The 14,988-nt window shown below is 43.0% G+C and overlaps 1 protein-coding gene and 1 pseudogene across 1 annotated transcript in view; both read right to left on the reverse strand.

Moving 5' to 3' along the window:
* Positions 1–14,988, reverse strand: part of RNF150 (ring finger protein 150) — a 254,113-nt gene that overhangs the window by 19,652 nt on the left and 219,473 nt on the right. The window lies entirely within an intron of this gene.
* On the reverse strand, positions 12,949–14,532 carry LOC130848905 (bifunctional epoxide hydrolase 2-like; annotated as a pseudogene).

Consider the following 14,988-nt stretch of genomic DNA (forward strand, 5'->3'; position numbering starts at 1 on the left):
ATGCAGCCAAAATAATAATAATAAAAATAAATAAATAAAAAATTTAAAAAAATTCTATTTCTCCCCAAAGCTTTCTCATGCCCCTTTATAGTCATTCCCTCCCTCTATCCCTGGCCCCAGCTAACACCTGATCTGTTTTTTCTTTTTATAACTCTTCATCAAGGTTTTTCAACATTGGTGAAATTGATAATTTGCTGTTGGAGAATTCTTCACTGTAGGGGGATGTCCTGGGAATTGCAGGATGATTTGTAGCATTCTTGGTCTCTATCCATTGAATGCCAATAGCATCACCCCCTCCCCAGCTATGACGATCAAAAAGTCTCCAGACAATGCCAAATGCCCCCCGTGGCTCGAGGGGCTAAATCATACCCAGTGGAGAATTACGGTTCTAGATTAAGATGCATTTTCTATAATTTTATATACCTGCAATTCTACAGTATGTACTCTTTCGTGTCTGGTTTCTTTCATTCAGTATACCCATTGTGAAATCTATCCATGATGTTGTATATATTAATAATTCACTCCTTTTTATTGGTGAATAGTGATCCATTGTGTGGATATATCACATTTTGCTTATTCATTCATAAACTGATGAACATTTGAGTTATTTCCAGTGTTTGGCTACTGTAAATCAAGCTGCTATGAACATTTGTGTGCAAGTCTTTTTGAGGGCATACATTTTCATTTCTGCACTTGTGGGTAAATACCTACAAGTGCATTGCTGGGTCCATATGGTGGGTATATGTAACTATATAAGAAACTGCCAATTTTTTTTTTGATCGCAAAAAACCACAGCACATTAAATACACTCTCAAAACAACTTCCAAGTATACAGTACAATATTGTCCACCACATGCACATTGTTACGCCACAGATGCCCAGGACACCACCATCCTGCACAATTCCTGCAAGATAAGAGTCCAACTTCTTTTTTTTGCATGTGGATTTCCAGTTTTCCCAACACCGTTTGTCAAAAGGACTATCCTTCCACATTGTGTGGTCTTTGCACCCCTGTCACAGAGCATTTGCCCATGTATGCGAGGGTTTATTTCTGGACTTGCTATTCTGTTTCATTGGTCTATGTGTCTTTGTGTCAGTACTACACTGTTTTGATTATGGTAGCTTCGTAATATAGTCTGAAAACAGATACGTGTGAGGTCTCTAACTTTGTTCTTCTTTCTCAGGATGGTTTTGGCTATTCAGGGTCTTTTGAGATTCCATATGAATTTGAGGATTTTTTTTTCTTTTTACTTCTGCAAAAAATGCCACTGGGATTTTGATAGGGATTGCCTTGAATCTGCAGATTGCTCTGGGTGGTAGGAAAATTTTAACAATATTAAGTCTTCCAATTCTCAAATAGAGGATAGCTTTCTATTTATTTGTGTCTTTTAAATTTCTTTCAGCAATGTTTTGTAGTTTTTAGTGTACAAGTCTTTCATCTCCTCAGTTAAGTTTACTCCTAAATACTTTATTCTTTTTGATGCCATTGTAAACGAGATTGTTTTCTTAATTTCCTTATCAGGCTGTTCGTGATTGTTCCATAGACGATCATTGTTAGTCTATGGAAAAGCAACTGGTTTTTGTGTGTTTTGTCAAATCCTTTTTCTGCAACAATTGAGAGGATACTGTTATTTTTATCCTTTGTTCTACTAAAGTGGTGTATCACACGAGGAGATCTGTGACCCATTTCAAGTTAATCTTATGTATGGTGCAAGGTAAAGGCTGGTGTTCATTTTCTCTCAGCATTTTTGTAGTTAATTTCTTGTATTACATTCCCCTATTTTGAAATACATGGAGCGATTTCCACTTTCCTGCCTGGTCTCACTGAATACAGGCAAGGTGGTTGGGGAGATTGGCTGTACTAAAATTGAAGAGTGATTTGAATGCCAGGCTGAAGTGTCATGACGTTAACATAACCTGAATTATGTTTGCGCGTGAAAAGTACTTGCTTAAATAAATTGGTGAAAATAAACAACCTCAGTTTCCTTATCAGTAAAATTGTGGTAATAATATTTTTGTAGCCTGTAACAAGATCTGGGGGGGGTGTGTGTGTGTACACACACCCACATAGTGCTTCACTTCACAGTGTGTTTGGCACATACTGTGCAGATAAGAGGCAGTTATTATTGTATTTAGTACATTTACTGAGAACCTGCTTTATTCCTACCCCATTAAGCCTCTTGGCTTCCTTCTTTGTCTATCAAGGTACTGATGGATAAAGGGTGCCCTTTCTTTCCCTGGCCACCACCCCACTGTTTCTGTAATGTTCTATTTGTTCAGTGCGATTGGATGTAGGTTGACGCATCAACATTTCATACAAGAACTCATTTGCCATGTGACAGCCTTATCCCTCCTGCTGGTACAAGTGTCGCCCTGTTACAAGATAGTCCAACATAAGAGCCAGAAGAAATTAGAGAACAGGCTCTGATGGAAACACAAGGTCTAGTTTAAAGGTCAAGCTACAGAACATAACAAAGTAGGGGATCCTTTACATCACTCTGGAAGGGGCTGGGGAGGGGAGGACAGAAACAGGAACACAATTTCTTACACATAAGCTTTTAAAAAGAAAGAAGCATTTTCAGTAGTGAAACTGCTGAAATACAAGTCCTCAAGAAGAGCTTAAAGAAATTATAAGGTAAATAAACAGCTCAGAGCTACACTAGAGACGCAACATCACCATGAACATATTGGAGTCCTACGTGCCGGCATCATTTTACATCAACGTGTTCTACTACCACAATCGATTTAAGGTTCTGAACATAGTTGTTGTTTCTGACCTTTCTGACCACCTACTTCCCCATAAAACACATGGAGAAGGCTGTTTAAAAAATGTCAGGACTGCAAGTCATTTATTTAAAACAACCCCAGACTGCCTCTACCTCCTCCAATAAACACTGTATAATTCACCTCTGGCTGGTTTGAGAACAGGTCACAACCTGGTGTTTTGGGCAGGAGGGGCTGGTTCAAAGTGGTGCTAATAATAAGCTCTCAAGAACTGATAGACACACTCTTAGGGAAAGGAAAGAGGCCTGATGTTTTGACCCAGAGTAGGAGTAGGTATTGCAACAATAAATTACTGAAATTCACCAAGATAGATGTGTTTACACGCCTTCTTGGAAAACCTAATGGGTTCTATCTGCAGCTGATAATAGCAAGAGCACTGGGCCAGTCATGCATGCTATCTAATCATAACCTAACCCATTCCTCTGGCTCACAGGATGCAATTTCCAGCTCTCTGTGTTTAGAACAAAACCCAGTATTTTAATCAATATTTGGCCATGCAATGGGAATCCCTTGGCATGAGTTTAGGGTGAGAATAAAGGAGATACAAATGAGGTAAGCTGTTCAACAAGGGGATGTGAAAGGGCAGAGGGAATAAGAGGGGACATTAATCTGGCCAGACAGCGATATGGCAGAGGGCAACGAAGGTATGGGGGGCGGGGGTGAGGGTGGGTAACAGCACTGGTAAAAAATGGTAGATTTGGGCTGGAATTGTCCTAACACACTTTTCCCCAGCCATTATTATCTTATCACCATCATCGTCACCATCCATTAAATTTGCTTTCGTTTTTAATGTCTGTCACACCTCAGAGCCCGTCTTGAATCTGCCTGAATCTCAGAAAGGCGGAGTCGCTCTCTCAAGGTCTCCCGAAGAGCCAGGAAGGTGGGCTTGCACTCAGCTCTCCCGTTCCTGCTCTGGTGGTTTTCACGGTGCTTCGTGAAGCCCTAGGGTCCGCAGCAGGGAGGAGTCGGGGAGGCTGAGCAGTGGTGGATGATGATGGTGACGGTGATGAAACTGACGACAGTAACTAGAACGAGGACAGCGGAGGACGCTCCTCTCAACCCCCGCCCCCCCCCCCCCAGCATTCAGTGTAGCAATATTCAGAGGCAGATGACTGACTAAATAGTGCAATGAATCTTTACTGAAATCATTTGTTAAACCCTCTCATTGACTTCATTAATCCGATTTCATTTCCTTTGCTCATCTGATCTTTATTTCCTGGAAAGCCAAAACAAAGCAAAACAAGACAAAAATCCCGTAGCTACAATTCGTTTCACCAAATGCCTCTTCTTAAGGTGATCCCACAAGGGAAGGGGAAGGTCCTGAACTTCACTAGACTCTGTGCTGGGCATTTTTCACTTATTTGCTCAAAAAACCAAAGATTTGAAACTTGCATCTTTACTGTATCTAAATTGTACACACAAAAGGGTTTGGCTACTAAAAACTCAAGTAAAAAGAAGGGTGTGGTCAAGTTCAGCCTTCCCAGTGATGACAGTTTTCATCCTAACTTGGTCTCTAGTAAGTGGGGTAGCGGCTCTGGGTGACTCTCCTCCTGGCTGCTTGGAGGGTACTACTGCCCACCACAATCCCTCCTTTCTCTGAAGAGCACCTGTAACTCACAATATTCCTGATCCCTGATTAACAGCACTGCCTTATGTCATTATTTACATAAATATCCACCTGGGGATGATTTTCTCTTACCTAGAGCAGACTGTTAGTTCTAAGAGGGCAGGGGCTTATTTTGTGTAGGCACTACTAAACCTCCATCCCCCATACCATACTAATAAAAAAAATATAATGGTTATCACCTGAACGTATTGAATAAATGCATGGGAAGATCTGACGAAATCATGTTAGTTTTTCAAAGGTTAAAAACATTGGGGAGGGAGATTCCTACTCTTCTGATTTCAGTGCTGCATGGAGTACATTACACTAAGGCATCAGGTGATTGCATAGAACAGGCTAAGAAAACAAGATCTAGACTTCACAGTAAGTAAACCAAGTGGTCATTTGTTTACATGGGCCAGGAATCTTATTCTTGCTCTTTCCAACCCCTCACCTTACGAGGTCTCTTCTAAGACCATTTTCTGGTTTCTTATTTCTCTTTAATGGTTTCAGAATTACGCTCAGCACCTCCCTGGGAAGAGGGGCGCCCTGTGTGGAATTCTGTCCCTGGGGCTGGCAAAGGTGGGGTGTAGCCAAGTCAGCTGTTTTGCCAGCAGCTTGTTAACCTTGAAAATGAGCACTGAAGAGGAACCATTTATAGCTGGACGATGGTGACTAGGTAAACATATCTGTGATAAGCACAGAATCAGGAAAATGATGGAAAACCCAGCAATGTTCTAGCATGAAGGATAAAAAAAATCCAAGCCAGGAGTATTTCATCCTCATGTTCTTGAATATGTGTTCAAAGGCCAAATGCCCTGAATAAGCCTGTGGGGAGTTTCTGGAATTTAACATGAGGGTTAAGGTCTTAGTATTTCCTGCACCAGCCCAAGAATGATCATTCCTCCCTCTCCTTTGTAAACTAATGAAAGCTACGCAAATCCCTTAGGTAGACAAAGCCGTTAGCAGATCTCGCAAGTGAGACCTATTTTTAAAGAAGAGCACTTGGCAAAGTAACTTCCACTTTGTACACATCTGTTTTACATCTCTTAGCATCTAAGTTTCTTCAGAGGAGGGGCAATTTTATCCCAGCTCAAAATAGGCATTAATAACTATTACACTAAATCACTAACAACACTGGCAAATGCCTTTGTTTCATTAATCAAACGACCTTCAAGATTAACCTCTGGTGAGGTCTTCTGGATATTTTAAGGGTATTTTACAATGTCTTTTCCCCCAAGTTATTCTTAATATATTTTGTGGTTTTTGCATAATAGAAAGTCATTTCAACACGTAGCCCATGTAGAGTCTGAATTTTCAATTCTGTGTTTTAAAGAATCATGCTGCTACTTTTTGGAAGGATTACTGATGTTTATAATATATCTCCCCCACCATGGTTGGTTTACATATTTGTCTGGGACACAGGTCCTGCCTAACTCCCTTTGATTGCTGCATGCCGTGTTTATCATTTTGCCAATGTTTCCCAGTAGCACACAACCAATGAACATTCTGAACTTGTGTGTTTAAAGAATCTGCAGCCACAAGAATAGCCCACATCCCAAACAGCAGGTGCTCTATTGCTGGAGAGATCCTACCATGTTCATTTCAATGTTCATTTTTTTCCTGCTTGCAAATATTTTATGTTACTTTGCCACAGAAGAATAGCTGCCTGAGACTATTTCTAAGGTCTCCTGTAATGTGGGATGCATTGTCAATAATTGTAAATATGGTGCTGAGTGGTTAAAAAATTCATAAATCCGCAAATCACATATAATACACTCATCTGATGCTAAGTCTCCATGGATACCACAGGAGCATCTTCAATTCCAGGGAGGTCCCAGGGAGAGCAGACTCTCACCCCTGGGATCTGCAAGCCTGGCAAAAAGCAGAGAGGGTCCTTGAGAACTTTATCTTTGCCGATCGTGTTCCTTAACCCACGAAGTCCCAGGCTACCTTTGGTTTTCTTCCACTTCCCCTAAGAAAAAATCTGGAGAGAGACCGGGGATACAGACAGAATGAGAGCTGGCTGGGATCTCTGAGACTCTCTGAACATTTTTTCTTCAAAGCATTGACTGTAATTCTAGCATCAGGGCGAATACATTTTTCCTTTTCACAGCTGTATTTTTAGAGACAGTTTCTCTAGGAGGGAGGATGCATATGTAGGCACTGAGAGAACCCTGAGGGTGGAAGATGAGCAGATCATAAGCACAGACATGCATCACCATAAAAACAAAGTCCCACTAATATGTCTTGGAGGATAAAAACATATTTGATTCTAAGAAATTAGCTACATACATAATGAGGATTAAGTTACGATTCTACACCTTCCATAACTGCCATTGTTCGTCAAGACAGAAAAATAAAAGCAAAGAAAGATAGAGTTCCTATGGTTACTACCTCCTCACAAGAGTTAAGTTCCCCAAATATATTTTTGACACTGTATCTTTGGTGGAAATTAGCCTCTCAGCCGCTACCAACTAATTAGAACAATTTTGCAGATCTTAGTTGCCAAGAACCCAAAGGAACCATAAAATGTAACCTTGTTGCCTTATCCTTTTCTATTTAGCAGTTAATTTTATGACACTAAAGACCTCTTTCCTCAGTAAAATTACATATCTGAGAAAACCAATTGTGATTCTTTTCAAATTCATCGCTTGCTCTACTGGATTAAGGACCTCAGATTGTTAAAGCATTTTCTCTACAGAAAACCATCCCTTTTACCAGTAGACGATTCTGGAGTCACTGCTCATGCTCACAACGTACGTGAATGCCCGCATCACAGTGTGTAGGTCACACAACAGTTGCACAACGTTTCATGAGCAAAGGAGCAATTATTAGGACAATGAAAAGACAGTGGCCTCTGGCCCATATAGCAATGTTGGCTGCTGAGATTAAACCTCCATCAAAATCACAAACAAGGCAGGACTGAATAATAATAATGTACTTGTATTTTCTACGGAGTTTCTTTTGGCCTTGGGGTCAGTGTCACAGGCACCCGTGATCATCTTTCTCGTAGGCATGGATAGACAGCGCGGGGTCTGTGAACAAGGATCCAACCAAGGACCAATCACGCAAAACTGCACTGTTGAGTTCAGTTGGGAAATTCACAAAGCTGAGTCAACAAGAAAGGGGTGAAGTTAGTTGGGTTGAAGAGAATGTTCTCACTCCAGTGCCCCTGAATGAAATTAATATCAGGGTAGCTACAGACCACATTGAAAGGCACCACAGGGATACGACAACACTTTGGATGTATGAGTCGTCCAGGTTCTGCCCTCCTTGGGTGGGCGCTCTGGCGTAGTGACACATGCTTTCAAGCTCTGGTTTTAGAAAGAATCGCGTAGGAATCCTGGTAAGAATGACAGTTCTCAGCTCACCCCTGGAAACTGTGATGGAGCAGATCTGGGGTGGGGCCTGGAGTCTGCAGTGTAGTTATCACAGCTAAGGTAGGGGTTCAGACCACACTTGAGAAACTCCAGTGTGTGGGGAGGACCCTGGGCTTTGGAGCGGGACAAGAGCTCTCACCCCAGCCTGCCACCTATTCCACACAGGACTTTTGATGAGGTTCCCAGACTGCTCTCCACTTGAGTTTCTTATGTGTAAAGGAGTGACAGTAATTATAACGGTTAAATAAAATATGTAAAAGAAGTTCTCTGCAAAAATCCTTGGCACGTGGTATATGCTTAATAGTGTCTGAGTTCCCTCTGCCTCTTCCTCTGCCCCGTAGATAATGAGAGAGAATGTTCTTCAAATGCTTTTAATGAACCAAGTGCTTTTCTAAGGAGTTTTCATTACACTTAATCCCATGCGGTAGGTGTTCTTATTACTCCATTTTACAGGTGAGAAACGGAGGTGCAGAGAGGTTGAGCAATTGGCCCACGGTTACTACCCAGCAGCAGGTGGCAGGGCCGCCCTTGATTTAGCTCTACTGCTGAAAACTTACATTATTTTCAGGGGGATAATTTAGGGACAGGAAATTTCAAAACCTCTCTGCTGTCTCATGAAGACCCACCCTTCACCTCCCAGCAGCTTGACCGTCTGGCCATGTCCCCAGTGCCTCCCCAGCTGAAGATGACCCTCACGATCAGTGTGGACACAGGCACCCACAGTTGTGCTTTGGCTGTAAACTGTGTGGGTCCACCGTAGGGCACAGGTGCTGGGAATCACTGTACCTCAAACTAGGAACTGTCTTACCTGTGGGGGCAAGTTTCCTTTTCCCAGATATTAGACAGCCTTTAGGTCTATTAAAGAAACAAAATCCTATATAAATGTGGGGAGCTGTTCCCTTTCTGAGTAGCTCAGTTGGAACCACAGTTTCATTTCCAGGAGGAATAAGTTGAGTCATGACCAGAAACTCCAATTACCCCTGCTGAGATGTGGTTAACTACCGTGACACAAAGTTGCTGGTCCTGAGTTGTATGTATGTGCACACGTATGTTATCTAAACACAGAGACGTGTCCCTGTGTGTGGGCACTGTTTGAGGTACTCTGCACGCTACATATGATAAGCAGGTATGAATGGGCGTAGACACATATGATTGTATGTACAGGTAGGTGCAGGCGTGTTCTTGGCAAACATATGTGCCTACATGCACATGCGTCTACATGTGACATGTGTGCCCATGCACGTGAGTGCTTACTCGCCCCACGGCACACTTTTCTTCATCTCCATAACAGAGAAGACGTGCCTCTGAATCCACTGTGTTCCTGCTTCAACTTTGACTTCCAGATCCAATTTTCTAATTAACTCCCTATTTAAATAACCCTTGCAGTATTATTATGGTATTATTTTTTCTGAAAAAATTCATTCCACTGTGCTTGTTGCACAGCAGGAGTTTAAGTGCAGCCAATACTTTCATATGCTGACAGCTCTGATTAAGGCGTAAGTATTTAGATAAATGAATGATGGGTTTGATGAAAAAAGAAACTCGACAGCACTTGAGTCTATAGATCTAGTACTCATTTCTCTCTGCTGGGAACATTAGTTACCAGTGAGAGTTTTAACTGTGTATGTTGTTGCTTAAGAGACACACACAGTTGCCCTGTGTGATTTTACCAATAGGTATTATATTAATGAGATGGAATAGGACAATTCAACACAGTGATTGTCCCTGAGACATCAGTGCGTATGAAGGAAGTATTTTTGCTCTGAGACTGTCCCTATACCTGGGGTTGCAGAGCTGTGGTGAGCGCAGAGCACATGCCTTATCTTGGGGTTGCCCCAACTCAGATCCAGCCAATTGCCGTCAGCAGGAAACGAGGCCCAGAACTGCTGTTGCTTCCAACATTTTCAAGTTGGAAATTCTGGCATCCTGGTGTGTGCTCCATGGAAGCCTCTACAGTGAAGGGGAAGAACAGCTCCCCACCATCCTGGCATTCTGACTTATCCAGACCTAACTGATCACCACAGCTGTGTCCCAAACAGAGCTGGCCAGGAGAGTTTGGCTCCATCACTTCACTACATATATTTTCTTTTCTTCGGAAGTTTCCCTAAAAATCTTTCCCCCAAAGGGAGGAAGTGCAGTAAGGACCACCCCTGTTGAAACTGATGAGTTACATACTTCTGTATTTTAAAAGATCTCCTACTGGACTTTCTTGGCGGGGGTGTGGGGCACATGTGCTGAAAACTTGGAGGCTTATATCAACGGGTACTTCCAAAATTTTTGTTCTGAGTTGTTCCCTGAGATTTCACGTATGAACACAAGAGAACATCAAGATTTGGCGGATCTGAAATTACTAGTTTATCTACAGATCATTTGTCTGTTGGTCTGCATGCTCAAAACACTCTCTAAGATTAGCGGGAGGGCTGCTGCCCATTGCATATAACCAATACAGAGCGGTGCATAGAAAGACATAACTGTGGCTTCCTAGGAGCCGACACTAATGGGCTGTTGATTGATTGATGGGCTGCCTAGTGAAGATGCTGATAACCTGAGAGGTTTCTCTGTAAATGGTATTATAAGGACAGTCATTATTTTATATGAGATCATGGTAATAAAGATGGCCATTTATAACTCAGTAGTCCTCAAGCGATCAATTAGTGGAAAGATAAATAACTAAAAGCGAGCATGCAGCTCTGGCTCAGGAAGTAAAGTAATTCTGGTAATTGAAGAAGAGCAAGGTAACGTTAGTGTTCATCTCCAACGATTAAGGATACAGCCTAGACCTACTGGGCCTTGGAATCTATAAGAGAAAGGTGGTTCATAGATACTTTCATCAAGACATTTCCGTTGCGCTAATAGGTACTTGTGATGTGTCCATCCAACGTGTGTTCTCACGGGGAGGTGGTGTATAGGGTGGGGGAGAAGTAAGGTTTATGATTGACTGAGTGCCAGGCACTGAGTCGGCAGCTGTCTATACACTGATTCATTTCATGCTTGCAATGAACCTGCGAGGTGCATTTTATTTGGACAATTTTTTTTTTTTTTGGCTGCCCCATGCAGCATATGGGATCTTAGTTCCCCAACCAGGGACTGAACCCAGGCACCTTGCATTGGGAGCGTGGAGTCTTAACCACTGGACAACCAGGGAAATCCTTGGACAATTTTAAAGATGAGGAAATTGAGGCCCAAGGAGGTTATTCACTGACCACAGCTACTCAGGCAGTGGCCAACCAGGATTTGAGTCCAGATCTACCCGATGCCAAATACAACTGGTTTCCCCAAGTTTAGATTTCCTCTCAGGAGGGTCATCTTCACTCATCACGGGTTAACATACAGTAAGAAGAGGAGTGCCGATGGTGTGAAACAAAAAAGGAAGAGTTTCATTTGAGCTGCACTGGCTTCTGGGCACTTGGTTTGATGACATTCCCAGGGCATTTGCAGAAATGGATGTACCGTCAGGCAGTAGAGCCTTTCCCCATCATATTTCCCTTTGCTGCAATTTATGCCACTTCGTCTCTCTGCTGCTTTTAATCCCTTGTTTCTGCTGTATAGTCCCATATCAATAATGATAAATAATAAATCATCAACCCATTTCTACAAGGCATTAATCTTCCTCCTTCCTCATGATGGGGGACCAGTTTGGCATTTGTGCTCCTGTCACAGAGGGCTAGGGTCACAGTGTCATCCCAGAGGAACTGGCTATAAGGCAGGCTCGTCTGCTGGTGCCTTGGGCCAGCTTGAATGTCCTTGGAAGACTACATACCTATTCTTTTCTTTAACAGACCAAACACAAATATATATTGCAATACAGTTTCTTCCACTTCGGACTATTGCTGTTTTGGTTTCCTTTAAAATTCAGCCTATTCATTCATTTATTCTACTAATGTTATTGAGTCTAACCACAGCCATAACCTGTTCTGGCTTTCAGAACATGAAGGTGAAAAGCCACAATCCACACCCTTTAAGGACCTACAAGTTTTGTGGGGTGATAGATGCTTTCTTAAGAAATAATAACAGAGAGAATTATTTGAAAGGAGATAAATCTAGAAGGATCACCAGATTTGGCTCAGAGTAGCTGAGAAGGTATCTCAGAGAATACCGCAGATGAGACGTGCTTGAAGGATACGCAAGGCTTGGCAGCTGGAGGGAGAAGAGTTGGGGGCAGTGTGTCTGGAATCACTAGTGGCTTGGAAATGCTTTTCTATAAAGCTCGCCAGCTGGGAGTGGTGAAAAATCATGCAGAGAGATATGCAGAGGCCAAATGCTTAATGATTTGTTTAGATTAGCCAGCTTGAGATTTTAACCCATAGGGGATAAAAATGTTTTGAACAAAACAGCAACAGGATTTCTATAGATAGATGATTATCTAGGCAGCAGGATGAGGACAGACTGGAGGATGGTAAGACTAGAAACAGGGAGAGTGAAATCGCAGCCATAGCAAAAACCAAGGTCAGAGATGCTAAGGTCTTTTATTATAGCCGTGCGGAGGGAAATGGCACATGGAGAGAGATTTAAAAGGCAGAATGAACATGGGTTGGTGATTATTTGACTAAGGATGGCAATAGAGTGAAAAGAATAGAGATAACCCCAAGTTTATTAGCTTGAACACTGGGAATAATTTCACTATAAAAACTGAAGTCACTAATTTATAAAATAAACCTGTACACTGATATATTGCAAATATGACACAAACGTAGCATGCCAAAAGGAAATGCTCTTAAAAGTTTGTACTAAATATTTTCTGAAGCCAAGTATGCCATGTGAGGCCATAATTCTTCACTATAGTAAAAAGACATTTTGGGGGAGGGATGCTAATACAAAATGTGTGTTGAAAAAATAGATTAATTTTTTAATGGCATATCAATTGACCCTTTTTGTTTCTCCTTATTTTTTTTTCCACAGCTGTCTTTGCTTTATTGAATAAAGGAGTGCCCATCTCTACCAAAATGCTTCTAAATTGCTGATTTTACATCATTAAAATTAATCACATGATTTTTCCTGTATCTAAAATTATGTCAAATTTGACTCATTTATAAAGAAAATCACTCTTTGCTGCAAACTCCTTCGGAATAATGCTGCTGGTTATGAGAGATGTGGCGCAGGCCCCATCCGGGTACCAGAGCAGCATCCCAGCAGGTGAAGCGGTTGGAGCGCCTGCTGGTGGCTGACACAAGTTACACCCTAAAGCTTCGAGACCGCTGGCAGGTCCCTGGCGTCAGTCTCCAGCCACTCAGTGAGGATCTGATTAAACTCGGTGGGCTTCTCCATCTGTGTCCAGTGTCCACAATCCTTAATGTGTCCCCTTTTCAGGTGGGGGATCCAGTCCTCCATATGCTTGGACATCTCAGGAACGAGCACGAAGTCCTCCTCCGCGGTGACCATCAGGGCCGGAATCAGAATCCTCCTTCCTGAGGCTTTGCAGCCCCACTGCCAGTTCCTTTCCATGTTTCGGTACCAGTTTAAGGGCCCCCTGAAACCAGACTTCTTGAACTGCTGCACGTAGAATTGGATGTCCTCCTTGGTGACCATCTTGCTGAGGCTGGGCTCCTCTGGGGTTTTCACAAAGAGTCCTCCCATTTCACAGACTCTGTTCACGGTGAGAAAAGTCTCATCACTTGATCTGAAGAAGCTTTTGAAAGTCCGATTCAGGTTCTGTTCCAGTTCAGCCTCAGCCACTCCTGGTTCCTGGAAGTAGAGCTGGTAATCAAAGGCAGGATTGGCTTTGATTCTCTCCATTGCGGACACATTGGGATGTGCTGGTATGAAGGGAGTATTCAGGCTAGCCACTGCCCTCACTCTCTCGGGGTAGAAAAGAGCCATGTTCCACACGAGCGTGCCGCCCCAGTCCTGGCCGATGAACATGGCTTGAGAGATGTCCAACTTATTCAGGAAGGTGACCATTTCCTTGCATAATAATTCCATGAAATATTCTTCTGTTTCAGAAGGAGCAGACGACTCTCCATAGCCTTTCATGTCCACAGCTAGTACCTGGAAGCCTGTCTGGGCCAGAGCAGGGATCTGGTACCTCCAAGAGAACCAGCTCTCAGGAAACCCATGCTAGAGGCACACGGCAGGGCCAGAGCCCAGCTCTACAAAATATAGACGCACCCCAGGCTTTACGGGCATGTACCCGTGGCTCACGGTGCTCAGGTCGCAGGAGGTTGGTCGGGGGGCCACAGTCTGGAGAAGCTACACCCTGGTTACTTTCTCCAGCTCCTTCAGGGCCGTGTCAGTGTCGCAGATGAGGATGGTGACCATCCCCAGGTCACGGGCTGGCTTCAGATTAATCCCGAAGTCATCCAAGAAAACCACCTCATTCAGACTGGCCTTCACTGGGTCCAGCACGAACTTGTAGATCTGAGGCTCAGGCTTGGCCATTCCAATCCTGCATGACTCAATCAGGAAGTTGAAGTGCGGCCTGAGCTCACACCATCATCTGGACCAGGCTGCCTCTCTGGGAGTTGTCATCCAGCCAGCTGTTGGTGAGGATGCAGATTGTAAATCCCTTCTTTTTGAGGGTGAGAGCTGCCTGAAGCATGGGGTGGTTGATCTTTCTTGCTGAAAGCATCTTGCCAAAGATCTGATTTACAGAGAAATTCTCAGGGAGGCAGATTCCAGAGTCCTCAGAGCTTTTCCTGCAGTTTTCTTCCATTAATGGCATCCACTGGGCAGCGCCATCTCCTCCTTGGTATGGCCCCACGAACTGGTGACCGAGGGCAGCGCCAGGACCCCGTCCAGGTCGAACATGGCCGCATATGGCGCCATGGCGGCCTGCACCTCAGCCTTCCACCCAGGCACCGAGCGCTGCGAGGAGATGCGCGAAGGCCGGGCTGTTTTTCCTTATTTTTAAACTTAATTTTTTTAAAGTTTGGATAGTTCTATCTAAACTTAATTTTTAAATCAAACTAATTTTTTTCCATTTTTAATTTCATAATTTTCACTCTGCTGTACTTTTTAATTTCCAAGAGCTCTTTCTCATCCTCAGAAAATTGCTATCATCTGTTTCTTTTCCATGGATACAATATTATCCCCATATTTCCGTAAGGATACAAATGATAGTTTATAGACTTCTGTGATTTGACTTATGTTGTTTCCTTGGAGTTCATTTTTATTTGTATGTTCTTTCTCCTTCTTAGATTTTGTGCCTTCTTGCAATTCTCTAGCTATCCTTGCCCTCCATTCATATTTGAAATGAGACACTATGATTAAGTGTGCATGGGT

This window comes from Hippopotamus amphibius, chromosome 3 (genome assembly GCF_030028045.1).
Source record: "Hippopotamus amphibius kiboko isolate mHipAmp2 chromosome 3, mHipAmp2.hap2, whole genome shotgun sequence".
Lineage (NCBI taxonomy): Eukaryota > Metazoa > Chordata > Mammalia > Artiodactyla > Hippopotamidae > Hippopotamus > Hippopotamus amphibius.